Source organism: Leucopleurus acutus (genome assembly GCF_964270905.1).
Source record: "Leucopleurus acutus genome assembly, chromosome: 14".
Lineage (NCBI taxonomy): Eukaryota > Metazoa > Chordata > Mammalia > Artiodactyla > Delphinidae > Leucopleurus > Leucopleurus acutus.
In genome coordinates, this window is record NC_139156.1 from 40,644,119 (window position 1) to 40,669,062 (window position 24,944).

At 38.4% G+C, this 24,944-nt stretch overlaps 1 long non-coding RNA gene across 1 annotated transcript in view; it reads left to right on the forward strand.

Annotated features, from left to right (window-relative positions):
- Positions 1–6,648: 6,648 nt before the first annotated feature.
- The window catches only part of LOC309971060, a 31,423-nt gene continuing 13,127 nt past the window's right edge, over positions 6,649–24,944 (forward strand). The window contains exons 1-3 of the long non-coding RNA XR_014326716.1: positions 6,649–7,014; positions 7,509–7,700; positions 15,400–15,493. This is a non-coding gene — a long non-coding RNA (uncharacterized lncRNA). The remainder of the gene's footprint in view (positions 7,015–7,508; positions 7,701–15,399; positions 15,494–24,944) is intronic.

Genomic DNA, 24,944 nt, shown 5'->3' on the forward strand with positions numbered 1-24,944 from the left:
AGAAATAGCATGGGCTTAGCTGAGAGTTTAGAAAAGTCCTCCTACTCCATAAACTTAGGAATTATGCCCCAGTTGTAGTAATGACTAACTCAGCAGAGATTTTTTCATTGGTGAACTGTTTTTTGTGGCTCTTAGGAGGGTTGAGCATATATTCCAGAGTGGTCAGTGAAGCAGAAGCAGAAGGAGATGCCAGGTCCATTGTGGAATCTTATTTGGGACACACTGACAGCAGGCCAATAAGCTGGTAAACCACTGGCAAATAGGAGTACGGCTGATGACACACTACAAGGTATGGCCTTGCCAAATCAGGAAGCTCAGTTATTACACACTATTGCTCATTTATTCTTGGAGTTTTCATCTCTATTTCCAAAGAAACTGGCAATCTTGTAGTTCAGTTTAGAGAATTGTTTATAACATTCCTGGTGCTAGAACAGGACATTGATGATGTTCTCATGCCTCGGGGGAGAGAACAGAATCCATGTCTAGGTATCCGTGAATAATGTGTTTGCTTGAAGCTCTGCAGACTTATGGAAGGCCCCTTCTTCTACCAACACTTGTCATATCTGTTATAATTACATTTTGGTTTCACCATCCTATTAGACTGTGAACTCTTCAATAAGAAATAGAAAATTATAAAAATGACTCATGTAAGCCATGAACAACTAGTTAAGAATCATAAATTTAAGTTCTGGAAATTAGCTAGTTCTTAAATGGTAAATAAAAGCTATTTTTTTCAGTTTTACTGTGATATAATTAACATATAGCACTGCATAAGTTTGTGTGCAGCATAATTATTTGACTTACCTATATTGTGAAATGACTGCCACAATAAGTTTACTTAACATCCATCATCTCATATAGATGCAAAAAAGAGGAAAAGAAAAATCATGTTTTTTTTTTCTTATGTAAAAGTTATTTTAATGAGGTGTTCTCTTAAAAGTAGGTTTTGATTTAACAGCATCTTGATAAACAAAGGCCAGTTCCAGAGTTGAGCCAAATTTCTCCTAAACTCTAATTTTATTACTTTGAGGAGCAATTGGCCCAGCATTGTACACATGTTTTACAAGGCTCATAAAATAACCTCTCCCCTGAGCCTCTGGCATCCAGGTATCCAGGTGCATGTGACTTAGTAATATTTGCACAGCAGTATCCTGCATGCTTTGAGTGATGTTGCCATTTGCTGGAGTTCTCAGCAGTGCAGCTCTTCCACCCAGTTGCAACCAATTTCACTGATCAGTAGCTCTGGCTTAGCTTTGCCCTCATAAATGTAATAATTCACTTGGCAGGTACAGAGCAGATGGATCTCAAAAAAAAATGTTCAGGTTCTTGGAAAAGCCAGGAAAAAGACTCACTGATTTTTTTATTAGCTTTTGTATCCTGACATTTAATTTGGGTAAGGGGATGAGGCAGTAGTTCAGGATGCTCAGGCACCAGATGTCTTTTTTTCAGTTCTTCAATTCTTATTCTTCTTTCCTCTGTGAAATGACTCCAGTCTGTGAAATCCATTTAAGAGTCATGGATATCAACAGGTTGTTGAATGTGGCCAGTCAGTGGACCACAGAGCTGGGCTAGTGATGAGTAGGAAAAGAGCATCAGCTTTGTGTTGGCCCTCGACATTCCTGGGGGTACATGCAACTGCTATCATAGAGACTTGGTTTATATTATACAACACACCACACACACACACACACACACACACACACACACACACACACAGCCAGGCTGTCTGGATCCAAATCTGTTATGTTTCTTATTAGCTGAGTAATCTTGGTATATTATTCAGCCTCCTAGTGTCTCATTTTTTATTTTCAGAAATAGACATTTTCTCTCATTGTCTGTGAGGATTCAACAAGTAAACAGATGTAAAGTAGTTTAAAAAAGTGCCAGGCATATAAGAAGCTCTCAATGAATGTTAACTCATTACAATTATTATCATCACTCTCATGTAAAGATCTTTCATTTATAATTTTTCTGTATAGCCAAAAATTAATATTTTTGTTTTTAAATATTTTTTAAATAGGTGAGATGTTCACATGGTAAAAATCCACACAAAACTAAAGTATATATAACAAGAAGTTAAGTCTCCTTCCTATTTCTGCCCCCATGTCCTTTTCTGCCTTCTCAGAGGTAACCATTCTTTCATTTCTTATGTATCTTCCAGAGATGTTGGGCTGCCCAAAAAGTTCGTTCGGGTTTTTGCAACATCTTACCGAAAGATCCGAACGAACTTTTTGGCCAACCCAATATCTGTATGTAGCAATGAATTTACTTAAATCCTCTACCTAGAATTTTTAAATATATTTTGAATAAAAATTGAAGATTATTTCCTCTAAGGGAAAATTAAATTGGCCTCATTTGGATTATGACTAATCAAAATAATAGTAATCATAATTTGAATAATAGCTGTCTTTGCTATGTAGCAGGAACTCTGCTAAGTTCTAAACCCAAAATACCTGATTTAGTACCTGCAACAACCTTCTGAGATGAGTATTATCACCATCCCCACTTGACACGTGAAGAAACTGTTACCAAGAGAGGCTAGATTTCTGAAGATCACTCAGCTAATAGGTGACAGAGCTGAGCTTTGAAACCTGTGCCCTTAAAATTCAAGAAAGTTTCAGTAGAAGAAAGAAATCTACCTATCTTGGATTTCTCTTTTAGAAATACTTTTTGTATCTTCACTTCGATTTCTCTTACCTGTTAAATGTCTTGACCTGGGAGAAAGTGCCCCCAGTCTGGACTGCTCACACAGCCTCTACTTCAGTTCATCCTGCACCTTGTCTATTATTCAGCCTTTTGAAAATTCCACTTTACCAGCCTGTAGTAGTTGGTAGTTAGTTCCCTGACCTATAGCAGATAGTCCTATTCCTCCTTGAATCTGAGAATATTTTGACTTCCCGGAAGGCAGGGGCTGTGTCTCTTTCATTTCCTATTCCCAGGGCTGGGGATATTTGCTGGCACATACTTGTCACTGAGCAAGTGATGGCTGAATGAATGCACGGATGCAGGCAGTGTTTGCCCGTGAAGGGGACTTTGGATATCACTTTCTAGGATGTGGGTCCAGGAGAGCAATGGCAAATTCCCTGATGCTAGAGAATTGTAAATGTAAAATGGGAAATTCTGGTCCATGAAACACTTTAGCAAATCTCAGGGACCTAAAGGTCTAGGTATGATTACTTTCAGGGCATACTAGTGATGTGATGCGTGTACATGTGAGAGCATCTTCTCTGAGCCAGAAATGTCTTCTGATATGTCATGGAACAGTCTTCAGGAGTGTACTTTTGAGCAGAAGGCACTAAACATTGTCATGCTTATTGGATTTGTAGTGTCTCAGAGTCATTTTGTCTTTCACCACTGAAAGACTGATCTCACTAGGCAAACTGAGTCAGAGCAGTTTTTTCGATCCGTTAGCATAATTTCTTATTTATTTTTGAGGAGGAAGTTTGGGTTTTCAGGAACTGGAGGAAAGCTAGACAGGGGGTTAGAGATGGAAGGATTTTTAAATGTGTTTCAGAAGTAAATGACAAGTGAAAAAATGATGGAAAAGGAGAAATTGTGTTCAGCTTCTGGCCTCTGTCTCCTCTCTGCTCTTCAGCCTCAGCACGACCCTTTTGTACTCAGGAAAGCCCCTTGGTACTCATGCAGTCCCTTCCTCTTTGCTGTGAGAACTTGTCTTCAGACAGTTGCCTATAAAATTCCAGTATGCTTAAGTGTGATTGACCAGTAGTTACAAGGGCAAATACAAATTATAAATAAGAGGCTTAATTCTCCCTGTTGAAAATAAGGGAAGAGACTTCCCACTCCTCCCTTTTCCTAGAGCATTTACTTTAGAAACCTTGTAATTTTAAGTTCTTTTTCTATCTCTTTGAAATGTATGTGAATCTTTTTAAAGCTAAATAAGCCTCTTGTCAAAAATGTCTGTCTCAAGGACCTGGGAACAATCTCTTTCAAATATAGTCAATTAAAGTAGATAACACCCCAACTCCCCAGTTTCTGTGGGAGGGTAGGAATCTATGTTCTGTGCACACTTCATTCCAAGTTGCAGTGATACCTCCTTTCAAAAAAATGAGACGTTTACTTTTACTTTGGACAAAGCCAATTAATGAACACAGCTATTACGGTGATTACCAGGTGAATATAGGATGAACTGTGTGACAAATGGTGCTGTTGGGTCCTCTTACTTAAGGACTAGTTATTGGTTGTCTTGAGCACATGTATGTAATGTAATGGGTTGTATCTTCCCAGTTACATAGAAGGGCATGAACTTCCTTTCTGTCTTTGCAGTCTCTTCAGGGACTACCTGTAATGCTTATCACATTCTGGTTTAATGCTTATTCAGCAATACAGTTGTTTTCTTTCTCTTTTACTTTTGTGGAGAGGTTTTCTGGGTTGGGAGGAGATTTTGTTTCAAATTTTATTTCCCTGACACAGTATACTGTCTGTTCAGAGGCAACTGTATTTTAACTGGGGCTAAGCTTTAAAGATTAAGACATGAATTACTTACTATAGAATTTCAAGCACCAGTAAACTGAAATGGGGAGTTTAGTAGGAAGACTGGGACTAGACATGGCCAAAGAATACCTGAAGCTCTACCCAAAAGCCAGTGTCTTAGAGGTGAGAAGTGCTTTTCTGGGGGAAAACAGCTGCCCTCCAGCATTTGACTCACATTTGAGGGACATCCACACTCTCCAAACATTAAAAGAGAGCAACTTATCCTTGTTCACAGGCGTTTCTCTGGCCTGCAAATCCAACACTGTTGCCCCTTCTAAATTTAAATATTTTCATTAAGTAACAAAAGAAACACACATTAAAGATAACATATTTCTTGAGCAGCTCAAGTAGCTCTTTAATGGGTCCCTTTCCAGCTTCCTCGACAATCTTTCCTTATTTTTGGTGGCACTCAAAGAGTATATTGTAGTTTTCCTGGCTACTGGTGATATCATCCATTAGGTTTATGTGTCCCTGTGTCTTATAGAGACCGTGACTTATTCATCTCTGTCCCCCAAACGTCTGGGTACATACCAGCTGCTCATTAAATACTTGGATAAACAAATAAATACATGAGGACTTCCAATGTACAATGCATTATAACACACAATGAGGAATACATAGATGATAAAAAATAGCTAACGATTCTTTAGTTTTTACATAGTTAATATTGAAAAAGCCTGACTCATGGGAGACTAGTATCAAACAGCTTTATTATCTCCCACTCCCACTTTGAAATCCTCTCTGTTGGGATATTTCTTCACCTACCCCATATCTTTCATGGCTATGATTTGGTAAGACAGAGAGTACTGAGTTATAATTACCATCTCCATTCTTATATTAGAATATATACTTTGAACTTGTTTTAACATTGAGGCTTCTTCTCCCCAGCTCAGGTCTGACAAAAAGTGGCGCATTCTTAGTCAGGGAATGGGGGGTGATCAGCTTCTCTTACCTCACCTCACGTGAGATTTTACCTACTTGGGATTTTATTTGTATGGAGTTATGGGATGCCCTCGGACTGAGTTTCCTCTGGTCGTGCCTAACTTAGCAATTGGCAACTTAGTTGTTTTATTGGTTCAGGTAAAAACTTCGGAGTCATCCTTGACACCTATCTTTCTTCCATGTGCTACATCCAATTCTTCAGCAAATCCTTCAGAATACTCCCACATCCAGCCATTTCTCTTGCAAACGCCACCCTAGGGTCGCGTCCCCCTCGCCTTCGTTTAAATTGCTGCACTGGTTTTCTACTTGTTCTCCCTGCGGATTCCACCCTCCATCTGTAAGGCTACTTTCCACATAGTACCCTGAGGGATCCTTTCAATATGCTAGATTTTATCATTTCATTCTTCTATCCTAACACTTCGAAGGTTTCCCATTCCTCTGAGTCACGAATCTTTAGGCCAGCTGATTTGAGAAGAGAAGGTACAAATGCGTCCTGTGACCCTGAATGTCCGTTTTTGTAGATAGCAAGTATCCGCAGAAAAAGCATTAGGAGGCTGTCGTTTCGCGAGTCGGCCCCTAGATGGCACTGTGGGCCCGTGCAGATTTCTGCCCTGCTTGTGCTTTCCCGGGAGCGCAGACAGCTCCGTCATTTCAAGCTGAACACCTCCTTTGGGGCAGCCTGGACTAAAACGGACTGAAGTGCCTGCTCTTTTTCGTTCTTTCCTCTTCTTCTCACTCCCATTTTTAAAAGGGAACAAATTGTAACGTAAAAGAAAGAAATTGGGAAGATTCTGAAGGGGCTGGATTCTCTCAGAGAAACAGTTTGAAGTGTCTGCTGTTTGAGAATACAGAATAACCAGGATTCACGCCCTGGAGGTTGGAGGATCCGGGAGGGGTGCGGCGGGGAGAGCACTCGAGCCCCCAAGAACCTGGCCTCCCTTGAGGGGGCTTGTGCGCGACCCGAGGGGTGCCTGACTAGAGGAGTTGGCAGTTGGGGAAAGAAGTCCGAAAAGTTTCATCCCAATTCGTCACTTTTACAAAATGTCTTCTTTTCTCTGAGGCCGAGCTTCGGCGAGTACAGAAGTTAGGGTTTGTCAGAAGGCGGTCTGAGGCGAGCAGAAGTGCGCTGGCGGCGGCGGGTTGAGGGAAGCGGCTCGTTGGCCCGGGGCTGACGAGGAACTGAGCCTGCGCACGCGGGGCGGTGGGTAGGGGAGGGTTCCCTCAGGCGTCAGAGTGAAGGATGTGCGTGGAGGGCAGAGCCCCCGGCCCGGAGCCGTGTCCGAGGAGGAGCCGGCCGCCCTGAGGCCCGCGGGCCGTGCGCGGGAGGACGCGGCGCTCCCAGCTACCCGTGACGCCCGCGCGCTGAGGGAGGATCCGGCGGGGCGGCGCAGAGAGCGCGAGCGGCCCAGAGGACGCCCGACCCCCTCGCCTCGCGAGGCCTGCGCGGGAGAACCGCTGAGCCCTCCCGGGTCTGCAGGTGGCCCAGCCGGCTCCTGCCAGGCTTCGTCAGGTGGGGCGGGGGACCGCAGGGACTCATGCAAGTTTAAGACTGGAGACACCCGAGCCGTTGGTTGTGCCCCGGTATGGAAACAGTCACCACAGCCCCTCGTCGCAGCTCTTTCGATTTCTGTCGTGGTTTCTTGTGGAGGCTGGAGGGCTCCCTGAGTTTCCTCTGGGTCGTGCCTGCTGTATGGTTTGCGCGACATAGAGAAAAATGAAATTGTGAGTTCCTTGTGAGAAATTTAAGAATTTCAAGGCGGTGGCAGCACAGAATTAAAACAGACTGGTCCTCACAAGTGTGGCTTATGAGCCATGTGTGAATGCTCAGGTGTCACTCATCAAGCCCGTGACGCCAGCCTTGCCTCCGGGCGCCCCATTTTCCAGTGTTAAACCGGGGTATGCTTTTAGCCTCCTCTCTCCTACTTTCTTAAGCTTTAGGGGACATTGTTGTTCTATCTTGGACCTATGGGGAAGGACTCTCAACGGGTGAAAAGAACCACTAACTTTGTAGAAACCATGCTCCTAACCCCTTTTCATTCATGTTAATTTAATGTCTGCCTTGATATCTTTCAAAGGAGCGTCCTCAAAATCGAGCGTTTCTGAAGCCTAGGAACAGACGCTTTCTGTGTTGTTCTGAAACACGCCGGTGAGGAGGAGAATCCTCGGTATGGAAGAGCTCAGGAGAGGCCACAGTTGAACTCAGACACCAGGAGAGAGAGGCTTTGAATCTGCCTAAAAGCCATTCGATTTTTGATGGCAATGTGCAGGTATTTGGCTCTTTTTAATGCAAGGAGAATATGTTAAGTTTCAAAAATGGTCTTTGCCTTTTGATTCAGGGTCTTCCAAATTGTTTCCTTTCTTCCTTTTGAATGAAATTAACTTTCTGTCATAAATCAAATCAATTGATTTACTCTTCCTTGGTTACAAAGGAATAAGCATAAGTTTCAGTGCTATAAGCAATTTTTAGTAATCACACCACCTTCACACACATTTAGCCCTTGCAGCATCCCTGTGAGTAGACCCTCACCTTGCCATTTTCCAGAAGAATGGCAGAAGAATGGAGGCTGAAGAACATAAAGTGAATGACCCAAGGTCATACAGCCAGGAATAAGTGGGGACTTGAGGTTGGATTCTTAGGTCCTCGCAGATCCTTTGTTTCCAAATCTGTGCCTGTTCCACTGCATCAGATACCTTTTCAACAAACAGTATCTTGTTACACAGATATGAAAGTTCAGGGGTTAATCCCTTGTTAGAGTCTCTACTTTTTTTGTAGCCAGAGATAGTGTCACAATAGATTAAAATAAAATTCAGTCAGCATTACCTTCCTCTTGAAAACATTCACTTAGTGGTCAGAGTGGGATAGTTTTGGCCTCATTTTCGGGATAGTTACCCGTGAAGAAGTCCATGTTGAACTATAGCAAAAGTATGCTCAACTGTGCCTTCTCCCATCAGCCAACATCTGTTAAATATATACAAATCCTTTCTGTGTAAATATAAACAGAATTGTCTCAACAATTCGTCACTGAACTCTTAAGTCTAGCATCATTTGTTGGTATTTCAGAGATCTGGTTCCAATAAGTAAGATGATCTGTACAATAACTAACATATAAGAGACCTTCAATTCATTTATCATTATTTCATACATCCACAAATATTTGTTAATCTTATATTTATCCCCTAGGTTTGTTAATATGACAGAAAAAAGCACAGGGAACATTCCTGCTCTCATGCAGCTTACATTCTCGTGAGGAGTATAGAAGATAAATGGTTAATAAATGCATACATCAGAAAGTTATAATAAGGGCAATGAAGAAAAGCGATAGTAAGGATATAGGAGGGCATGGGAGTTGGGTGTCATTTTAGCTGAGGTATTTTTACTGAGGTAACCATTGGATATACAGTAGACTCAAATGAATTGGGGGAATAATAAGTACATTTTAGTTATGATTCTTTCTTTCTGTCTTTTTGCATGTCAGGAGCATCTGACATAAAACCTTATCACTCTTGATGGTGACCTTTCTTCCCAGTCCAATACAATGTTTTCTCTATCATTGAATTCTCTCTAATTTTGTTTTATGCATCTGCAAATGGGATAATAAGACCTCCTGAGCCTTCCTCTCAGAGTAGTTAAGAAGATCAAATATGAAAATGTGTGGGAGATGGTTTTGTAATATTAAAAACACAGTAGACTCATAAGGGATAACCACCTCTTATAAATCTGCCTTTCCAATTGACCCTAAGTTGTCTTTTATTTGATTTTTTTAGTGGTAGCCCATGTGGGGCTGAGCATGCTTGTAATATTTTTACTTTATCAGTTTAGAGTCTAGATTTGCTTAATAAATTTCATCTCTCGTGCTTGTCTTAAAGATTGGCAATGACTTTCTGTAGTACTATTGTGAACTAATGTTCTCCCATGCAGCCCATCATCATAAACAACACTTAAATACACTTAACTTGTCCACCACTTCTCATCTTCTATAGGTTATTTATACTGGGATTGAGGGAAAATGTGTCGATGTTTTTATTATGTCTGCCACTGCTAAAAATGGAAAATCTTCTAGTAGTCTGCTGAATCTTCTTTAGGTCATAGTGACCTGTGCAGAGGTGATAGAAATGTTGTCTGTGTCTTCCTGTTATCAGTCTAGCTGCTTCATTACATCCCAAGTCAATCCTCTGTTCTAATTCAGATTTTCCTGGCATCTCAGTAACTCCTTGGTAGTTACTGAGTAGTAACTCCTCAGTAACTACCAAGTACCACCAAGTACTACCTCCTCAGTAACTACCAAGTACCACCAAGTACTACCAAGTACTCAGTAACTACCAAGTACCACCAAGTACTACCAAGTAGTACTCCTCTCAGTAACTCCTCTTGCTTCCTCCTGGCAAGCCAGCTGACAAATGCCAGATATTGGCTTCCTTTGCTTTGTCCTTCAAATATGTGGCCAGATATTTCCTCATGTGGCCATCTGATTCCATGTTTTGTGCACTCTTCACAGAGACAGGAGTCTCAGGCACAGAAATTTTTCAGAGATAAGTACATCTATATAGAAGTTCTAAGTCTCACTGACTAGAGTAAAATATATGAATCAGATAATTAGAAACTTGAGAGTTGATTCAGATTACAACTAAAACATTAAATGTCTCTTTGTGCCAGATAAATATTTGCCAAATTTAAATCAGAAGATCATAGAATTATGAGAATCTTAACAATTCTCCTAACTGGGCAAGCAGTGATCCCTTTAATTCAGCCCAGAATTTCAGTTTTTCAGGACATGTCTAAGACAGCCAGGGGAAGTCTCTCCTTCTAAGCAAATTTAAGGGGAAGCTTATTTGTGCCTGTGCATTTTTTACTCAAATTTATGGATTTGGAATTTACAATATGAAACCGAAATGGCAAGGTAGGAACTAATAGCATGGAGAAGAGGAGCAGGTGACTTTATGGAGAGGGCCTCCTGGAGTCTGAATAATACAACCAGTTGTAGAGATCAAGTTCAACTTGAAATGGGGCTCTCAGGGACCGGCCTGTACAGGATAGAGCTTTCAACTCAGATTGTTTGTGTTAACAGGTTTACTTTATTGTACCTTGCATTGCAACATCTTTCTCTCAAGTGATTGATCTTTATATAGTTACTTGTTTTATAATATTTTTGATATTAAAAGCTCCCCAAATTTGTCCTTAGAGACAAGTATTCATGGCTGCATGAACCTGTTCTAACACATAGTCTTGTGCCTCTCCACGAGATGGGATTGAAGACCTTGGTATTCACAAGCAGTTCAGCAGGTTTTAGATATGGTTCTCCATTAAAATGTTCTGAATGCTTTTATTCTTTTCGACTTTGCTGACTGTGAAATCTAGAGAACTCAAGTTAAACAGGGACTCTACTTTTATATGGCTTGAAAGATGAGATCTGAATCGGTTGCTTATGACATCTGGGGTACATCTGAAAATCTGAAAAAGCTGTCACTGAAACAAAAATAGTGAACAAAAGGTAGCAGTCTAACTGACTGGTATGGGATGGTATTTTAATAAAACAAAATTTAAATTTAAGACTCCAAGTTAAAAGTGCACAAGGGTACAGTGGAAAAATGAAGGTGTGATTTGCGCTTGAGATGCATGGGCAACTTTATGTGTTTTCATTCAAGTTAAGTATCAAAGGGATAATTTTTAATGATAAATAATAGGTAATAGTTCTTTGAATATAACTGGATAGGTCAGCTAGTTGAGAAAAAGAAGGTAATTTTTTCTGTGAATTTCAAAAAGAAAATATCATTGAAGAGCATGTTTTGAAATCAAGTTAATTTAAGTGTTTTATCTTTAAAAAGAAGGCCAAAGCTATATTTAAATTATAGTTGGTTAGTTTCCTCCATCCGGTTTTTATGCTTTCTGTCTATAGTTGTTGTCAATTCCAAAGCTCGGGGTAGCAGTAGAAATATTGATAGAAGTAGCTACGAAAACAGTGAAGCATGACTACCTGTTCCTGCCTTCTACTGTTAAAGGGATCTTTTATAACTTCTTGCTATTTCCTAGCTTGCAGCTGGTGCTAGGGAAGTATAGCATTTGAGGTCAAAAACCATTTTGTCAGGCTAATAGGAATGATTTTCTCAAGAGTTTCCCTAAAGATGACAAAGTTAGGTGAGAGAGGGCATGTTTTCAAAATGAGAGAGAATTCCTCACATGGGAAAATTCCTCAGGGAAGCTTGTAGGTGGAGATGAAAAGGAATATATCACATTTCTTAGTGACTAGCACTGGGAAGTAGGAGGAGGGTTGAAGTAATCTCTTGTTATCATTCCTTCAACTTCTATGATTTGATTAGTGAGAACCACAAGGAATTAATATTTAGAATATTATAAAACATTATATTTCCTAAGTATTGTTAATGAATGATTCTTTCCTTTCTCCCCATTGCTTTATTCTTACATCCTTTTCTTTCTGGCAAGGTTGCTTCTGAGCTGTTTAGTGGGTATAAAGTCCAGAAACTCCTTATGGAAAAGTATTAAGTGAATAGCAATATTAGAAGGGTAAACAAATTAACACGGGCATGAAGAAAATGTCTCTTCTGAAAAATAAAGTAATATCAATATTTTAAAAATTAACTTCAAAATAAAAAGTTAAAATGTATGTAAGCACGTTTGCATCAATTAATGTTCAGTTTTGCAAGCTCTGCAGTAAAGCAGTTTTTTTTTAAGAACCTTTTCTGCATTTTAGTATTTTATGTGCTAGTACTTGGTTTTCTCTTTGTAGGCCTAATAATGCAGTTATGAGAGACACAGGAAATATCAAAGAAGGTGAATGTAAAAAGATATGCTTAATTTATATTAATTGATAGGAGTTAATTATAAGTGTTTATTGGACATCTACTAAGTCATATGCTTGGGAATAAAATATAAGATATAGCTCTTGTTCAAAGGTATCAACCACTTAGTTATGATTATAAACTTAAGGTTCAATGGACATAGAGAATCACTGAAAACCAGGTGGTTGGCCCTGACTGCAAGTCTATGTGGAGTTTAAAGAAGGGAAGAATCTTGAGTTGGAGTAGTCTTGTGTAGCTCAATATGTTGTTATCAGTGGTTTCTCTTTCACTTCCAGAAGGTAGGGAGACCTTTCCTTTCTAGGGCTAAGTTTTCTCTTCATCTCTTGCCTAAGACAGGAGAGTAGTTATTCAGAATCCTGAAGAGTTTTAGGAGGAGAAGGCAAAGGAGGAGGTGGGTAAGATGAGGAGATTATAGTAAGGAATTTCTGTACATCTGTAGGTGTTCTAAATTAATAAAGTCTGAATTAGAGTAATGGGAATAAAATTTAAATATTTTTTCATTTCCTTAAAGTAAATATAAAATTGTAATGTATTAACTAAGCAGTGTGACCGATCAATGGTCCTATAGGTTTTACTTCAGTGTCAAGACCCGGTTTTCCACAGATGGTACATTTGATCTCAGTTGCTGTTTTAATACTTAAAAAGGGTTTTCTCCAAAATTTCTTCTTTTTTTTAAAAAAAAATCCCTGCTTAATAATACTATTTTTTAGACAGTGGGACAATAAGCTTTGACCTGGATTCAAAGCAAATGGTCACAAATTTGAGATCTGAGTTTATAATCTTTCATTTCTATGGCTTTTTATAGGTGGCTTACCATTTAACAAAGTTTTCTTTGAGCTCCTACCATATGCCAAACACTGTTATTAGGCACTAGGGATGCAATACAGGAGAGATGGAGTGGTAAATATGACAGTCTCTGCTTTCATGGAGCATGTATTATAGTTTAAGGAGTGGAGAATGGGAAGAGGGAAAATGAATGAAAAGCAAAAAAAACCCCACCAGATAATTTATGAGAAGTGCTATGGAAATAAAGAAATGGGGTGATGGGTCAAGATTGAGGTGAAGGGCACAGGAAGATATTACAAAGAGAGATTTAGATAGAACAGGGAAGGCTTTTCTGTGGAGGTGGCTTTCAAGATGAGACCTGAACAAGGAGAATGGGATGACCATGGGGGGAATATTCCAGGCAGAGGCAGCTATAAGAGTAAAAACTGTGAAGCAAAAATGAACTTGGTTTGTTTGAGGAATGTGAAAAAGGCTAGGGTGGCTGTAGTGCAGTGACTAGGGAGTGGTATGATAAAATTGAAGAGGCAGCATAGACTAGATCATGTAGGGCCTTGTAAATAATAGTAAGAAGTTTGTCATTATTCGATTCAATGTACAAAGTATTGGAGGGTATGTGTAGGAAAGCAGAGGGCATTTATGTTTAAAAAATATTGTTCTGGCTACAACCTGGAGAATGAATTGTGGATGGCAAGAGTAAAAACAGGAAGCCAAGTTGAGGATTCTGCAGGGGAAGCTCCTGGCTATTCCCATTTTTGATGGAAGAGACTGAGGTACAGAGATGCTCAGTGACTTTCCCAAGCTCATACATTCAGGGAGCAGCCAAGTGAACCTTTCTCAATTTAGTCCTCTTTTCTTTATATCCCAGATATATAGTCTTTGGGTCACTGAGCCTGATAGTCTTTGGGTCACTGAGCCTGGATAGGAAGAGCAGAAGATTCGGTGGTAGAAAATTCGATTCAGGTCCTGGCTCTGTCACCTACAAGCTGAGAGAACCTGGAGAAGCCACTTGGTACTCAGTTGCTGTCTACTTAATGATGCATTTTTCATAGGGTTCTTATCAGATATGAGATATGATTCTTATGAGAAATAAGATACAGTTATAAAAGAAATACCTATGTTAGCAAATGAAATACCTATATAATGCAAATGAAAGAGCTGTAATTATTTAAAAGGCTTTTAAAAAAATAAAAACAGAAAAGTTGAAACAGGATTAAAAGTAAAGACAGTAGCTTGTTTGCATTCCTGCATTTTAAAAATTGTGTAAGTTCAGGTTAAATTGATCTGGAATATACTGATTCTGTTGTCACTGGCTTGAGACCAATGAAGGGGTCAGTTGTTTAGAACCCAAACAACTGCTGACTCTGGGAAATGCACATATTTGAGAAGACAGGATATTCACCTAGAATATATACAGAAGGATATACAGACCAAAATGGAGTCTATTAGGAATAATATGGCTTATTAGACGAGAGATTTATGAGGGGAAGTTATTTGTTAATGTGTCATTTATTCCACAGAGGGATGGCAACATGTTTTATGGTCTATAGAGCTTGTTTTCACCTAAAGTAAATATCCAAACTCACAAGGACTCATTTATTTGAGGTCACAAGGAGCTAGACAGTTCTGTAGGGGGTCGGCATGTGTGTAAGGAGAAAATCACACAAGCGATTTGGCTAATCACACAAGCTATGTTGGCCAAAACCCTATGGGTTCGGACTGAATGTTTTACTTTACATCCAAGGTACATTTGTGCCCTGTTGGCACAGCTTAATGCTGATGAGCTGGATTTGGAGAAGGAAGATTGTTGTCTCACCAGTTGGCTCTGGGCCATTTTGATGCTTAAAGAAATATTAATCCTGGAACTTTAGAATGCCGGCTGAGAGTGGACATGGGGAGCAGGTCCTAACTTCTTTGACAGTTTAGATTGTGCTGAAAATATATAAACTGTTTGAAATCTGACACATTTTAATAATTGTTGAATTTTGATTTAGAGGCAGAAAGCCTGTGACTGGGAACAATTGCACTAAATTACTTTGCTTATTACATGGAAGCAAATCAGTTACTTAACTCTCAGCTGTTCAACCTTATCTAAATTATTTCTTCTCATTGAACCTTAGTCTCCTAACCTAAACTTTGTAGGGCAATAGCACATCTTCTCTGAGTTGCTGTGGTGGATAAATGCAGTAATATATCTGTAAGAACTGGGTGTCTGGCACACAGTAAGCATTGAATCTATGTGGATTTCTGACTAGAGCAGGAACAATGTGTTAATGGTGGGAAGTAAAAATGGAACTAAGTCTAAAAATACCCTGCAGTTCACTGTCCTTTCTCTTCTCCAATTCTACCACTTTTTTTTTGTTTTAGAATTGCCACTTATGAGTAGAGTTCAGGCAGGCCTGAAGTATGTTGCTGCTCAGAAATGCTGTGTCTGGGAAAGAGACTTAATTCACTCAGCCTGGTAAGAAACCCTCAGTAATGCAGTTACATGATATAAAATTGATTATTTGAACCTGGTAGGAGGTAGGCATCTAGACAGAGTCTCCAGAACAGTCAGGAGGGATCAGAGAGATAAAAAGATCCCATGAGAATGAAAGAAGCTTTTTATATACCCACTGTTAATGAAACTTCATAGAGTTCCATAATCCCTTATCCACAACTCCAAAATATGAAAAGTTCTGGGAAACAAAACTTTTTTTCAAATTGTGCTTGACAGCAAAATATGACCTAACTGACATAAGAACTTAGCTTAGTATGAATATTCTTAAATTCCCCTAAAGAAATACTAATACTGTTTTAATTACTATAGATTTGTAGTATAGTTTGAAATCAGGAAGTGTGATGCATAAAGGCTTTGCTCTCTCTCAGGATTGCTTTAGCTATTCAGGATTTTTTTGTGGTTCAATACAAGTTTGGGATTGGTTTTCCATTTCTGTGGCAAATACCATTTGACTTTTGATAGGGGTTGCATTGAATATATAGATGGCTTTGAGTAGTATGCATATTTTAACAATATTAATTCTGCTGATCCATGAATATAGGATGTCTTTCCATTTGTTTATATCTAATTTGATTCCTTCAGCAATGTCTTGTGTTTTTTGTTGTATGTATCTTTCACTTGCATGGTTAAATTTATTCCTCAGTATTTCATTGTTTTTGGTGTTATTGTGAATGGCATAGTTTTCTTTATTTTTCAGATGTTTCATTACTAGTGTATAGAAATGCAACTAATTTCCGTATGCTTATTTTATATCTTGCATCTTTACTGAATTTGTTGATTAGTTCTATTTTTTTGTTGAGTCTTTGGAATTTTCTATATGTAAAATCATATCATCTGCAAATAATGACAGTTTTACTTGACAGTGATTTTTTGGATATACAGCAAAAGCATAAACAACAAAAGTAAAAATCAATAAGTGGGACTACATCAACCTTAAAAGCTTCTTCACAGTAAAAGAAATAGTCAACAAAACGAAAAGGCACCCAGCATAATGGGAGAACATTTTTGCAAACCATGTATCAGATAAGAGGTCAACATCCAAAATATATAAAAAAAACTTAAACAACTCGATAACAACAACCAAAAACAAATAATCTGATTTAAAAATGGGCAGAGGATCTGAATAAACATTTTTCCAAAAAAGGCATCCATATGGTCAACAGGTACATGAAAAGATGTTCAACATCAATAATCATCAGGGAAATGCACAAAATATCACCTCATACCTGTTAGAATGGCTATTGTCAAAAAGACAAGAAATAACAAGTGTTGGAGAAGATTTGGAGAAAAGGGAATCTTTGTACACTTTTGGTGGGAATGTAAATTGGTTCAGCCACTGTGGAAAACAGTATGGAAGTTCCTCAAAAAATTAAAAATATAACTATCATATGATCCAGCAATTCCACTTTTGGGTATATACTCAAAGGAAATGAAAACAGGATATCAAAGAGATATATGCACTCACATATTTATTACAGCATTATTCACAGTAGTCAGGATCTACTTATCTATCTATCTATCTATCTATTATTCAGCCATGAGAAAGAAGGAAATCCTGCCATTTTCAGCAACATCAATAAACCTTGAGGGCATTATGCTAAGTGAGGTAAGTCACACAAATACTGTATGATATCACTTATAAGTAGAATCTAAAAAAACCAAACTCATATAAAAACAGTAAAATGGTGGTTACCAGGGGCTGGAGGGTAGGGGAATAGGAGAGATGTTATTTAAGGGTACAGACTTGCAACAAGTAGATAAATAAGTCCTAGAGATCTAATGCACAGTATAGTGAATACAGAGAGCAGTATTTATTATAACCATCAAACTTGTTAAGAGACTAGATCTCAATTAATCCCACCATAAAAAATAAATGATAATTATGTAACACTCTGGAGATGTTAGCTCATGCTACAAATGTGAATCATATAACAATATAAAATGTATCAAATCAACATGTTGTACACCTTAAATTTGCACAATGTTGTATGTTAAATATATTTCAATAAGATATAAATTAAAAACACATAATAAAAAATGAAATCTAGTCCCATGGAAGCAAAACGAATTGTCTAAAGGAGTGTGACTGCTCTGCCCATTTGTCATGAGCTGACTGGCTTCTGAGTGGGGTGCAAAGTTCTGTAGATACATTAATATTCAATTCTTCCACAGTTGGGAGAGTGACTCTGAAGTTACTAAAACCAATTAAAATCGTTCCAAAAGCTCAGTGGACTCTGACATGGTGGGAAGTTTTAAAACAGAAAATCAGGTCTTGTACTGTTAGCAAAACTGTACTGAGACACCAAGGGTTAACTCACTGCAAGTTGATTTTTTTTTTTTTTCTATCACAAAGAAAGAGCAATCTATTTGGTAGATCTTTTCATACAGAGGCACCCTTAGTAAGATTTTGAATTCTGGATTTTTGCTCTTTGATCTGCCTGCTGGGTGTCTCAAAGGACTAAATTTTCACTATTAGAAAATTTGGCAGGCAGTGTTATGATGATAGAATTTTTTCATTTGTATCTTTTTCCATTCTTAACTCAGTGCCCCTACCCCTCAAAAAAAAAAACCAAACAAACACAAAAAAACACAAAAAATTAAAAAAACCCAGAAAAACAGCCTTTGAGAGAAGCAAGTTTCTGCACATATTTTCCTCTCATGAAAGTTTTCCAATGGTGATAAGTCACAGTAATTTGCAGTTATGTTAATATCAAGAATCATCCATTTAAATTGGTAACTCTTTGTTGTGTGTCCCTTTCTAATATATACTACCAAATATAAAATAGATAGCTAGTGGGAAGCAGCCACATAGCACAGGGAGATCAGCTCGGTGCTTTGTGACCACCTAGACAGCTGGGATAGGGAGGGTAGGAGGGAGACGCAAGAGGGAGGGGATATGGGGATATATGTATATGTATAGCTGATTCACTTTGTTATACAGCAGAAACTAACACACCATTGTAAAGCAATTATACTCCAGTAAAGAAGTTAATAAATGAATGAATGATCAATTACAAAGTGTGTTTGACTCGAGGAATTATGCTTCAATATTTACTATTAAATAGATTGCTGTAAGATAATCTAATTTTGCCTGATATACTTATGTGCACGTAATGAACAGAAGTAATAACTTGTTATTTGGGGACTGAAGTCGATGAGTCACATATTTTATAATGCATTACTACTGACAATCTGACTATAATAATCACATTATAACATTAACATGTTTATTCATTACCTCTTGGCATGAATGCAAAATTAATTTTGTTAACAATTTTCTCAATAAGGAAAAAATAAACTGTGCTGATACAACCATAGGAATCCTTAACTTTACTATAACTGTTCTACAATTGTTTTATAAATGTTCATTGCAAAGATTCCCCCTTTATACAGTAAGAGCAGATATATTTGTCCAGACCAGGATGATGAGTGTAATGATCTATTGAGAACTTAAATCATCCTTTTGAAGCATAACACCTTATTTAAAATCTTCTCTTTCACAGAGTATGTTTCAAACTTGATACCTTGTAGAACAAACATTTACTGGAAGGACATTAGTAGAGCACGCCATTCACAGGTGCAGTTAAGCTTGAATTCTGTAGTATTCCAGAGGAGAGATGGTGTCTTACCCATTGGACCTCTCCACTTATTCCACCGCTGACTTCTCCATATGCCCCCATAATAAACCTTTGTCATATTAAGTATTAGGATAAATGGTTTACAATTACTCCAAACTACTTAGAACACTTAACTTCATCCATCTGTTTTTTTCCTGTGTTATAGAATAGGGATCAACCACTCCCGCAGGAGCCCTGTAAATTTGGTATAGGTACAAGTGTGAATACAGGTAGTCTCCCGTCTTGGCCCCTTCGCTTTCAGTGTTTTATGTTGCTAAATAAAAAATGAACAAGGTGATGCATTAGAAATTATGGGAAAAGTAGTAAAAATTTTTTTTTTAAATATTTATTGATTTACTTTGTACAAGAAGATATTGTAAAGTGATTGGATAACGTAAATTTTTTCTTTCAAGGGCAAAACACTTTATTAGCTCTTAAGATCGAATATACTTGGGTAGATAGGGAAATAATTTTCTGTGTCTCTTTGTAATAGTGGTTGTCAGAAACAGTGGTTTTTAATTTGGGGGCAGTTTATTAAAATGCAGGCTACCAAGACAGAGATGCAGGACATGAAGGGTGGGATCCAGATATCTGTAGTAGTGGGGAAAAATAAGCACAGGTGATTCTGATGTACATGAATTTTGGAAGTCTATTAGAGAAATGTCATGCCTGTACTTTTATTACCTAATAGTGGAATTATTGCAAATTTGCTAATGTTTCCTTTTTTTCTTATTTTCTGGGTTTAACAGCTTTTTGTGCTTTCGTTAAATCTGATCATTTGATCCTTGGTTTGTTAGTCATACTTTTTTTTTTAAAGTCTCTTTGTCATCCAGCTTAGATCCTAATAATTCTTATGTTTACCTAAATTATGTGCAAAAAAGAAAATCTACTTAGTTATAATAAATTGAGCTAAATCTTCTTAAAGCCAAGATAGGAAATTTTATTAAGAAAAGGTTTTTAAAAAGTTTTAATCTACTTCTTAGAGAAGGGGGAGGGGCAATCTTTCAATTATGTATTAAGTTAGAATTTCATATCCACAGTGCACATGAGACATCAAAGTTCTGAGCTAAAATAATTTCTTATTAACTTTTAAGTAAGATTTTTATCTAATCCTGTCAGAGTCAGAGGCAGAAACCGAAGGGGTTTAATAAGCACCTTGTCATTGAAGGTCAGGTTCCTAACAGAGCCCTTAATTAGCATGTGGAACATCTTAGGGCTGAAAAATCTCTTGCCAAGTGATTTCTTTTTTGGCCGGTTCACTCATGTGGGTGATAGAGAGCATCAAAGAACTTGTGGCTGAAACTTAATTCCCATTCGTTTCCCATAATATGTATGTATTTTCTGTGCTCACAGATTCTCTGCTGACTGAATTGTTTCCTGGGGGAATGGGTAAAAGAGTAATAAACATTTTCTGTAAGGTGAAGGAAATTTCAGATTTCATTAGTAATTTGGATAACAACATAATTTATAGGCCGTTCATTTGCCTTTGGCTCATCAACTGCAATAAACATGTTGGGGATTGTACATAACATGGTTAAATTTTAGGGTTATTTTGTGTCTTGCTATAACTCATTATGACACATGACAAATATCTCTTATTTAAGGGTCCTTCTTGATTGCTCAAGGTTGACTTTTATGCTTTCAGTGTTATTTGGAGGGGCCTGAAATCTGTCTAACCTTGGCACTTCACAAGCCCCATCCCTACATCCTGTAATCCAATCATATCTTTATTAAAGCTCTATTAAAAACACAATTTAATGAAGAATTGTCATGTTAGGACTGGTATAGAAGTGGGAAGGGGTCTATTATTTTACCATTTTGTACAGAATTTATCACATTGTCTAATGAGTAATCATTCAGTATTCATAGATATTTGGGGATAGAAGGTCCTTTGTAGGCTGACTAATAACTGCCTGTTTAATATTAGACAAGTCATATGACCTCACTGGCATTCTTTTATAAAAACATATAAGATAAATTAATTAGATTCAATGTTCATTGGGTTCTCTTATATCAGATATTCAAGGGATTGTCTTCTTTTTTTTTTTTTTGCGCTACGCGGGCCTCTCACTGTTGTGGCCTCTCCCGCTGCGGAGCACAGGCTCCGGACGCGCAGGCTCAGCGGCCATGGCTCACGGGCGCAGCCGCTCCACGGCATGTGGGATCTTCCCGGCAGGTGGACTATCAACCACTGCGCCACCAGGGAAGCCCAGGATTGTCTTCTTGATAGATCTAATTTTTTAGTTTGAACCTGGGAATAATTATTTGGTGTTACAATTTGATTAATTCAATTCAAAATAGCAGACTTTAATGAAGAACCCACTCTGTGCAGACCACAATTTATAAATATCCTTATAGGTCATGTCAGTGTTCCATCAATGTTCTATCTTGTTGAGAAGATGGAGGACTGTTCTAAGGTAAGCAGCGGTGCTTGCTCTTGCAGAATTAAAGAGGAAAGAAACGAGCTGAGTTGACCTCTGAGGAGATCAATACTGGGCCTGGGGAATGGGCAGGAGTGGTGAGGGTCCAGAGCAGAGCAACTTCCTTCTCCTCAGGCAGGGCATTTCTGGGCAATATTAGGGCCTACTAGCATGAACAAGAAGTAAACAAGTTAGTGTAGCCCATCCCTGCTCTCAGGAACCTGGTTATATTTAAAGGACACACATAGGTAAGGCCTTCTATATAAATCTGAACTCTGCCAATCCCAAGTCAACACCAAGCTCAAAACTGTATCTAAGAGGCCCTATAGTAACATTTCTAAGTAATCACATCGATGAACCAACATTTCTCTAGGACTTTTATTTAGTTATTTAAATTGGACACAACATTTTTTCAGCTGGGTTTGAGTAGTAAATTAAATGCTGCAGACACAAACCTGGGAGAGAGAGACCCTAACTAAATTGGAGGAGTCGATCTTAATCTGCAGTTCTGCTGTGCAGAAGAATAAGACATACAGGGGTGTTCCGAGAAGGAGAGTGGCAAACTTGACAGATGAGGGAAGAAGATGCTGCTTTTCTGTGAGGATTGATTGGCGTGAAGATGACTGTGGAGGAAGGGAGATATGGTGTGGTTATTTGGTTAATTTTAACATTCTTAATCCCTGGGATTTCACTATTGCTCTCTAGTCATTTGGTAACTAATTTATGCAATTGCATCTAGTTTAATAAAGAGATTAATATGATTTTTGGGCATACTTCTGTCCATTTCTGTATCATGGCTATTAATGTTGTTTAATTTTGCTCACTTCAAACCATCTTAAGGAAATAAGATAATTCTTAAAGAAATAAGTTCATTAAGCATATTTTATTTTCCTTACTAACCTCAGGTCCATTTTAAATAGACCATTAGCTTGAAGTGCATTCTTTTTGAAAATGACATTCTTTTTTTTGGAGAATTACATTCTTTTTAACTGGAATTGGAGATGTCCCTACTTTCATACTTTTCTGAGTTACCATAGAGGAAACCAAAGACTTTTTTCTGCCTTTGGATTCTCCACATTGGGTGCTGCCTTGCCCAAAGTAAGATGTTACCTCTGAATCGGGGCCAGTTCTTAGTCATTCCTCAAGAATGTTTTCAGCTGAGAGAATCCAAGAACTACCTTATTGTTTCTGGTGCCTAAAGCAGTTTATAAGGAGGGGGAAAAGTAGATTTTATTGGAGAACAGTAACTGAAATGCATTTGGAATGTTGTCAGCAGAAGCCTCATATTAGGTTTATCACAGGCTTCAAAATGGGATGTGCCAGGAAATTCACTTTTGCCATCAAGATAGGAAGACGAATGATGTTATAAATGGAAGTACCTCATTTTTTTTTTTTCATAAGGAGGACACTGGGAACCATTCTGGCTTGAAATGATGCCTCTTATACAAGTGAATCTCAATTCAATTTGGAAGGCCCATATGCTCACCACTATACCACCAATGCTGCATTATCTAAATATTTATATAAATTCTTCAATAATATGATGAGGTACGTGTTAATAGTCTTCTCCATTTTATCTATGTAAATACTGATGACATTGGAAAGGTTTAAGTAGCTTGCTTAAGGTTCCACAGTTGGCCTGGTGTATATTTATATGCAAATCTGAGATAGTTTGACCTCAAAGCCTTGTGCTTTAAAAGTGCTGTTGTCTATATGCCCAAACTTTGAAGGCTCTTTGAAGGCTCTGCAATGTTCTGAAGATCTATGGGGTATGGGGAGGCAGAACTCAGCTCTCTTTTCATGGCCATTCCCTCCCAACTTGATTTGGGTGGCTGTGTGGTAGAGAAGGTGCTTTGGGGGCTCCTAGCCAGCAATTAGTACAAGGGAGGGCCATGGTTCTGCCCTGGATCTCAGCTAGGCTCTGTGAAAACATATGGACAAGACTTCAAAAGAGTCTCCTCTCCTCTTTGCTTCCAGGTAAAAAGCGTTTCCAGAAAAGTGGAGGAAGTTCAGTTCATCATAGTGTAAATGTTAATAAATGAAACTCTTTGAAATAATTCTGATAAGGAGTAGTCTTAGGTGCCCATTTTACAAAAGGGTTAAAGTTGAGGACTCTGTCAGACCTGTTGTTTCTTCTTAGCAAAATTTAATATTGCTTATAAAAATGTAGGCTCTCGGGACTTCCCTGGTGGCACAGTGGTTAAGAATCCACCTGCCAATGCAGGGGACATGGGTTTGAGCCCTGGTCCGGGAAGATCCCACATGCCGCGGAGCACCTAAGCCCGTGCACCACAACTACTGAGCCTGTGCTCTAGAGCCCATGAGCTACAACTACTGAGCCCGTGTGCCACAACTACTGAAGCCCGTCCTCCTAGAGCCCGTGCTGTGCAACAAGAGAAGCCACCTCAATGAGAAGCCCATGCACTGCAACAAAGAGTAGTCCCTGCTTGCTGCAACTAGAGAAAACCTGCATGCAGCAATGAAGACCCAATGCAGCCAAAAATAAATAAAAGAAAAATATAGGCTCTCTATTCCTCTTTTATTATCCAGTCGACATTTTAGCTACTCAGTAAAATCATATTCTCATTTCTTCATGCATTGATTTACTTATCAAATATGTTTTGGGTTCTGACTATGTGCCAACAGTTTTCTGGGCATTGGATTAAAAGAGTCAGAAAGAAAAGGTCTTCATGCTCAAAGGATCTTTTCTTTTAGTAAGCATTAACACTCTCTTCCACTAACACCTAGAAATATATCCCATCTGTGTCTTTTGTTTGTTCTGGTGGTCTTTTTGTTCATCCATTCTTCCAGATTTTAGTAAATTAATTGCTGATTTCTTTGACATGAGCCATATGCTACCTTTCTTCTCTGATAGACTGCCACCATAAGAATATTTTTTTATTGTCCCCTCTAATGTGATTATAATACTGAAATTTCAGTATTATGGCCACTGCCGAAAGAAAAACATGTAAAATTGCAGAACTTATGGGAGATAAGATCTGTATTACAGATGGTGCTATGAATCTCCAGGAGAGTGATCTCTGAAAAAGTTTCCAACAGTATGGCTCAGTCAACACTGAAAACATTAGAAGCCTGTCAAACCTTGGTTTATCAACATTACCTTCTGGGGATTCATGGGAATCTTGTGGCGAAAGCAGCACATGTCCTTTCTATGTGACTTCAACAGCCACCAGTAGTGCAATGCTGAGGCAGCCCAGATTTGATCCTCAGAATAGTTATAAGATTATAATGGCTGAGAGTGGCAAGATGTAATTTATGGTTTGTGGTGTTTTGGCTCATTAGCACATAGGATCGTTGCTTATTTCAGTGATCTGGAGGGCTGCTTGGCTGACTAGTTTCAAAGCAAGAAAGGCT